The sequence below is a fragment of the Sinocyclocheilus anshuiensis genome, unplaced genomic scaffold (genome assembly GCF_001515605.1).
Source record: "Sinocyclocheilus anshuiensis isolate Anshui unplaced genomic scaffold, SAMN03320099.WGS_v1.1 scaffold151, whole genome shotgun sequence".
NCBI lineage: Eukaryota > Metazoa > Chordata > Actinopteri > Cypriniformes > Cyprinidae > Sinocyclocheilus > Sinocyclocheilus anshuiensis.
Genome location: NW_015548199.1, coordinates 1,011,591 through 1,019,880, shown reverse-complemented (window position 1 = coordinate 1,019,880; position 8,290 = coordinate 1,011,591). Strand labels below are relative to the sequence as shown.

The following is an 8,290-nucleotide window of genomic DNA, read 5'->3' as shown; positions in this document are numbered from 1 at the left end:
AAATTAATTAAGACTTCCCGAGTTTTTGAACGAAAGTCCTGAATGACTGTTATTAAAGGTCATTTAATGAATTTTAATGATTTTCAATGCCCTTAGAAACCCTGCCTTTGTTGGAAAAGTAAATTAATCATTTTAATTATGTTTGCTTGTAACACTTTTCAGTAACAATATTTCATATTACAGTAAATGTATATATTTAAACATAGGCCTATACATATATTTACAACAGATGTTGCAAATTTAAAGATGGTGTTGATAAATCACATTCAATTAATGTGAAGATCTAGTCAGGGCTCTCAGTCCCGCTCCTGGAGGGCCAGTGTTTGTTTTTAACACAAATTTGTTTTCCTTTCCTTTCATAAAGTATAGAGTTCAAGTTACCTCTGCGTGTTACAATTATAGGATATTTCAGAAACTTAAAAAATCTACTACACTTTACTGTAATATGAAATATTGTTACTGAAAAGTGTTATAACATAATCAAACATAATTCAAATAATTTATGTACCTTTCCAACAAAGGCAGGGTTCTGCGGGGCATTTTGCATATTGCATTTTAAATTGAATTTCGCTACCTATATGCTTCCATAGGTAGAGGCCTGCTGTACGGCTCTGCATTGCAGCATCTTAAATGATGACATCATGGATGCAGAAGAGACAAATTTAGACTACTATGAGGATGAACTTGTAGTACATGCAGACAATGCTGCATGTGGAGCAGAAGAGAGAAACAAAATGTCAGCTAAATTCTATGCACAGCACTGGCAGACCATCTGTACTTTAAAATCTAGTAAGTAGGCATATATACGCTTAGACAGGAATTATCTGTAAATAGCAGTTATTTTCTGTTATCTGTTATATAGGACATGAAAATTGTATTTATACAAAATCTTTATTAAACATTCCTTTGACCTATTTATTTTTGATCTACTGTTTTGTCTTATCTACTAATCACAGGAGAGAGGGATTCTCACATGCAGCCATCTCCCTGTCTCTGCATGTCTTCTGTCTTCTCTCTCTGTGTGTGTGTGTGTCTGTCTGTCTTCTGTCCTCTCTCTCTCCATCATCTGCCTCCAATCATTCATCCCTCTCTGAGGACCTCAAATAGGATGTCACTGGCCTCCATCCTTCACCTTTTTGGGGTGAGCTTATGCAGATCACTTCTCTCATGTGTCTGACGAGTCACCAAAGAGAGAGGTGAAATCGCTGCTGCATCCTGGGAGAATGAGGAAATGAGCACCGGTGGAGTCACAGATGGTCTGCCCCCAGTTAGCTCATCCATCAAACGTACCTCTTCCAGGTAGCAACAGTGCTTTCATCCCCCTCTGTGCTGACTATTTTGGGGCATCTCAAGTTCTGTGTAGGCAAATTGACAGTTTACTACATGGCTACACCAATAATTTAATCTTATTCCTTGCATTTAATGTTTTTATTTGTGTTGTCTATAATTTAACTTCAGCAGTACGTACTCTTCTCTAATGAACAATTAATGTCCATTACTTTAGGTGTTCAGCAACACATAATTAGGTTGAATGTACAAAGCCTGATTGGTTTGGTTTTGTCCACTTTTAACACATGTTGTAACCCTGCGTGTGTTTAGCTAGCTTCATGGCACCTGGTATGAGGCTTCTGTTACTAGGCCTATTTATGAGTTCACCATTAAGCCGTAATTATACCAGTGAGAAAAGTCTTGATTTTCTGGGCTGGAGTGTGTAAAATGCACAAAGGAAGAAGAAGAAGTTGTTTCCAGTGTTTGCTTTCAGTTTTCAATCATTTACAAGTCCATCACAATGATGCAGACACATCAGCGTTATTTGTGGATCATTTTACCATGTTTTACTGCATTATTGGCCGTGACCATTACATGTGGGGAGTTTGTGCAACAATTTCTCTGATTCCAAAATATAGTCATTTCATTATTGCTAGCTTTGTCCGTAACAAACTGTATCAAAAAAGTAACATTATAATCGTGTTTTTTCATGACATTCATCATGGTATCATTTCAACTGCCTTGAAGTAGGCTATTAAATAGCACAGTATATGTCAAAGTTTTGCACTCAGAAGTGCACAGTACTTCTTGGTGAGGAGCTGTCACTTCAAAAAGGAATTCGTGGTGCCAGAATAGCAAAGATCTAGCTTTTTTGAATGCATCTAAATTGTGTAAATGCTTATATATTGACTACATTTTAATTATAAAATCATTTAGTATATTTACATAGTTTTATACGTTTTATGTTTATATACATTTTTACATTTTGTTGTTAAATATGTTATTGGAGCCCTCTTCCGCACAGCTTCTGTCAATGCTGTTGTGTTTTTGCGTAACAGCTCCTCCGGGCTCACTTTTGCTCCCGTGTCTCTGCTGTATGGCTTTTCTATGGAAGATAAAGATCAAGAACCGCTCCATATCGAGTCTTTTGGCTCAGTATGTGGCTGTGAAAGCAGTGTGCTGGCTGGGGAATCGCCAGAGAAACAGACTAGAGGCAGACACACGGGATATTCATCGCGTTCAACAGGAGACTCTGCTTAAGCGTCTACAGAAACACTCCAACACAGTTTACGGGAAACAGTACGAGTTCACATCAATTAAAGGTTACTGATTTTAACGATTCAATTATAATAATTATATATATATATATATATATATATTCTTATTATTATCAGCTCACTAGAGATAGCCATATTTATACGTATAATTATATGTCCATACGTATATATTAGGGCTAAAAAGTTTTTTTAAATTACCTAGTTAATCACATTTTTAAGTAATTACAATGCATGTTTAATTGCAGTATTATAGAATCAACAAAACATTTTAAACTATTTTTTATTTGTATCTTTTTAATTTTAAAAAGTAATAAGTAATTTTTCTTACTAATTTCATCAAGATTGTTCATTTCTAAATACATAAAAAACAGGGTTCACACAAAATCTTTTTTTTCTTAAAATTTGCCCTGCAAAAATGTATGCAGTCTTTTGCTAAAAGGCATTAGGCTTTTAATGATTTATTATTCATTTATATTATATATATTTATATATATATATATATCAGTCTAAACTAATTTCATCAAGATTGTTCATTTCTAAATACATAAAAAACAGGGTTCACACAAAATCTTTTTTTTCTTAAAATTTGCCCTGCAAAAATGTATGCAGTCTTTTGCTAAAAGGCATTAGGCTTTTAATGATTTATTATTCATTTATATTATATATATTTATATATATATATATCAGTCTAAGCTCCATACCCCATAATGACAAGGCAAACATTAGATTTGTGATAACTTTGCAAATTTATTACAAAGAAAAAACTGAAACATTACATTGACATTTATTAATTAATTAATTATTTATTAATTAAAATAAGTTAATAAGTAATGTAGTTAATAAATGCATAAGGATTTTGATGAAAGTGCAAAATAAAATTTAATAACTTTTTAATCTTTTGACCATTCCAGTTTTTTTTCACCCTTTCTCTGAAGAGTTTGAAGGGTCTCACAGCATGCCACCGATATGTAGGATATAGTTCATTTTTTTAAAATTAACATATAATAGAATCATATATTTGACAGTAGGATACAGAAAATTTACAGTGTTGTGTATGGTGCTTTTACATTTTACTTATTTGCTTTTATGAAATGGAATTAACCAGTAAGATGATGTGCCACCATCTTGTCATGAAATGTATGACAGTTGTCATTGTACTGTATCATTTCAGACACAGAAACATTTCAACAGCGCCATCCGATCACGGATTATGACCATTATGAAAAGTTTGTCGAGCGTATGGCTAAAGGAGAGCAGAACGTTTTAATATCGGAAAAGCCTCTTATTCTGGCTATGACATCAGGAACATCTGGAACCAGCCGTATGCTTTTGAGCACCAAAGACACCAACACAGAATTCTTCCTACAGGTCACAACACATATACATTGTTACAAGTACAAAGTTATGTCTGCATCAAACACTAAATGGCACAAGTAATGGCACTTTTCAAGCAAATTTCTCAAGCACTCCCCGTCTTTCTGTTGGCCAAATGCATTATTCGATATGATTTGTTGCACAGAAGGCTGGGGAAAGACATGGAGAAAGTACAAAGTCAAATTCCATCATGCATGTTTACAAGTAATAGGCCAATACAAACCAACTAGCAACAAGTGAGTTGAATATCAAGCTAATTTACCACATTTTGTGATCAATGAAAGTAAATCTATTATTTCTGTGCACTTTTCTGGCAGGGGGTGACAGTTTGTCTAGATGCCATGAGGCAAGCCTTTCCAGCCACTGGCTGTCTCCAGAAAACCCTGAAGCTCTTTTACTTGCCCATTTTTTCGTCAGAGTGAGGCAGGTATTCCTATTGGCCCCAACTCCTCAACTCCTGCCTCCTCTAAACACATGCTGCATCTTTACACCACGCCAGCACCCATCTATCAGGTAGATGGGAGATGAATATGAATTTAACATGATATTTAGTGATAATATTAGCAATAGCAAATGTTGAGGGGAAATACTCAGCTCAGCTCCTTTAGCAAGTGTCAAAGCACATTACAACAAATGTGCCAAATAAGCCCCCAGAATGCTGTTGTGTAAATGAATGGCCAAAATGCATAAAACGTTTTCTGTTTTTAGTTGAAAACTGTGTTGTGTAAACACTCTTCTTATATTTAGAATCAAACAAGGTTTTATTAAAGGGTATTTTCATACATTTTATTTTCAACTTGTACAAATGACAGTACCTTTTAAACATAGTCCTCCACAGCCATTACAGGCCGCCATAATGTCCATCTCTAATCAAACACACCTGCCTGTAACTTTAATGGCGGCGCGTTCACACGCTGCGGCTTCTCTCTCTCCCGACAGAAAGGTGTTTTCGTGTTTTTTGTCTTGTGAGTCGCAGTGTTTTTGTACGTATTCGTCGCGTCTATCTGTCTCTAAGCGCGCATACAGTCGTGAGTTTCTGCTCGATGTCGGCAGAACCACATTTTTAGAGTTAAACTCTGCGCACGCCGAAGAGCTGCGGGATCTCGGTCTGCTCCGGAGGCCCACACCATCACCGACCCCCACTACTGCATCTCGCCCACAGCGGAGGCGCCACAAGCGGCGTGAGAGGAAGCAGAAGAGGGGTAAGCGCGGAGGTATCCGGGCTAGGCTAGCGGCTAACCCACACAAGCCAGCTATCCCCACCATCGTACTGGCTAACGTACGCTCTTTGGACAATAAACTGGACTACATCCGACTACTACGCTCAACTCAGAGGACTGTAAGAGACTGTTGTGTTTTTGTGTTCGGTAACATGGCTCAACAACAGCGTTCCGGACTGCGCTATTCATCTCCTCTATCTGCCATGTGCCGTGTGCTGCTTTATATATATATTTTTTATATATTTTTTACATTTTACCTTATTTGTATATTTGTATAGTTGTATTTTATATTTAATTTGTATATCTGTATTTATGTTCTACTGTTAGTGTTATCTGTATGCACCAAGGGTCTGAGAGTAACGCAATTTCAATTCTCTGTGTGTATGTGCTGTACATGTGGAAGAATTGACAATAAAGCAGACTTGACTTGACTTGACTTGACTAATGCAACCCTCAAGGCTTTGGTTAGATTTTTCGGGAATGTGTGAATAGAATTGTAGCTAAACTCTGCATGACAGTGTACCTCCAACACAGAAGTTACCATCCCTGCATTAGGGGGTCTGTTAAAACTCAGTGGGCTCAAGAAAGTTTGTCAAGAAATACTTACAAGAGCAAGCAGAGAGGGTCTGAATAAATGTTGGATAGATGACACCAAGATTGTTTTGTATCCAGAAGTGTAAAGTGTAAGTTTTTTGATTCTATAGCATACATAAAGAATGATAAGAACAAACATGATTCTTGTATAGAAAATATATAAAATTTAATATGTAAAGGATTTTTCTTTAAAGGGGTCATATGATGCGATTTCAAACCGCATAAACACATTTCATTACACCAAATACACAAATTAATGTTCTTTTTAGCAGCATCATATGACCCCTTTAATCTTTTAGTCAAAAAGAGTCTTGGAGTTTAATGGATTTAAATCAATGAAATAATAACAAGTACAAGTACAAAAACAAAAAACAAGTACAAAAACAAAAAAGTCATAACGTTAAATTGTTTAATTGATTTATAGGCTAAATAATTATTAAGAGATTTTAATAGGTCTTAAACCAAATATCCAAAGAAGGTCAAACATTAAACTTTACTGCAGTAAAACTCTTCCCACTCTTTCCCGTGTTAACCACTCCATTGCTATGTAGACCATTTAATAAAAATTAAAAAAAAGCATTTTGGTTACAATTGCATCTGTCTCTGAAAAAAATTTTTTTTAGTATTGGCTGATATAATGTTATTTTCAGAGCTTTTATTTCCTTTTTATCTGTAACCTATTGGACAGGAGATCTTAGAACATTGGAAAGAGGATGAAAAATACAGTTTTTGCTCAGAACAAACTAAAATATAAAAGATTTTAGTCTTTCCAAGTTGAGTCTCAAGTCTTCTTGATAATGTCTGATTGTTATGATTGATTATGCTGTTACTTCAATCCAAGTCAAGTGCAAGTCATGCAACTCAATCCACAACCCTGCTGTGAATGCACTGGAAGCCAACTTGGATAAAAGAGCCCACCAACTAAACTAACAATTTGTTTAACCGCAGATCTGATCAGAATACTAATTTATAGAATCTAAAAGACACTGTTGGTTTTGTCTGTAGGTGCCGAATGAGAGAGATGCCTTATACCTCCATCTGCTGTTTGGGCTTAAGGACCACTATCTTGGCATGCTGGAATCTAACCTCAGCTCTACCATCTTTTATGCCTTCAGAGCCCTACAAGCACTGTACAGTGAGGTCCAAAAGTCTGAGACCACTAATGAAAATGCAAATTTTCATTGCAAATAAATTTAATTATGTTTTATTAACAAAGTTCGGGAGAAGCATGTCAGATACTTAGCCTAATTAACACAAGAGGAGCGCACTCAAGTTAATCAACACCAAGAGACTTACCTCTATCCATCGACGGTTTATCAGCTTTTTGGTTTGCCCCTTTCTGCTACTATATGTCGCAAAAACAAATCTCCCCGTCTGACGATGACTCTGACTCCCCTCCGGTCTCATCGCTGCAACCAGCCGGCCCTAGGACCACTCCTTCCCCACGTGGCACCGCAACCGAGCCCCAGGCCCCATCTCGTGGGTGCCGTACGGCTCGAGCAGCCACTCGTCTCCCAAGATGCCGAGGCCTACCCTCGCCACATTCCGGCGAGAACCCCAGCCGACTCCACGACGTCCTCCTATCGTTCAGCCAGGCCAACGATTCTGCCCATAGGGAAGTGGACTGTTTCGAGTCTGAGGCAAGCACTGACCAACTCCGATGTCCAGCCTTCATGCAAGTTAAACAAAGCAGAGTTATATGACTTGTTCACAAATCTGCAACCATCTAACCTCTCTCCTGAGTCCACCCCAGCCCCAAAGGCGGCCAAAAGGCAAGGCAAACCTTCAGACATGCCTCGCCTGACTCCACCATCTTCCTTCTGTGCAAGACCCAGCTCTCTGCGATCATCAAGCCTGGGCCGCGCCCCAGATCCCGCCACCGCAAGGCCTTATGTAACGCAGCCCAGCCTTTCACCGCGGCTCCTCCTTCGGCAACACCGTTTGCAGCCGGGCCTGCTGGTCCCCCCTCAGCCTCCCAACCTTTTTGTCCAGTTGTTCCTAACCCCGTGCCTTTTCCACGGCCACCAGTACCCGCAAGGTTTCCTCCTCAAGCGGCGGAGGCACAAACCTTTCAACATTTTCAACACAGTCCAATGCCCATCCCACCAAAAGCCTTCGCCTCGGAACCTCCCCAAGCGGCTCACAACATCTGAGCGCAGATATTAGCAGGTGCGGATGTCGATCTTTCTTTACTTCTTTCCCTCCTGCCCACTTCTGACTCAAACTGTCAAATAGACTGCGGGGATTTCTGGGTCACCTTAAAAAACCCAAATTCCCTTTCATCACGATTACTTTATTTTTCCGAGTTCACTATTGCATTCAGTCGGTTAACAGAGATCATTTGTTCAGCCTTACTGGGGTGCACTCGATCCGGATTTCCACAGCAGGGTGTTCTTAGGCTGCAGGAACATTTCATGTGCGGTTTGCAGGTCAGTCGCCCACTCCACCATGATTTGCCCACAAATCAATCCCTCCATACCCCCCATGCCCAGATACATCCTCCATGAAATCCTCCAGCTATGTGCCAAGATCCTCAACCACCGCAAACTCAGATTC

The 8,290-nt window shown here is 38.6% G+C and overlaps 1 pseudogene; it reads left to right on the top strand.

The window, feature by feature from the left end:
- Positions 1 to 7,887, top strand: part of LOC107653251 (uncharacterized) — a 9,306-nt pseudogene extending 1,419 nt beyond the window's left edge.
- Positions 7,888 to 8,290: the final 403 nt, after the last annotated feature.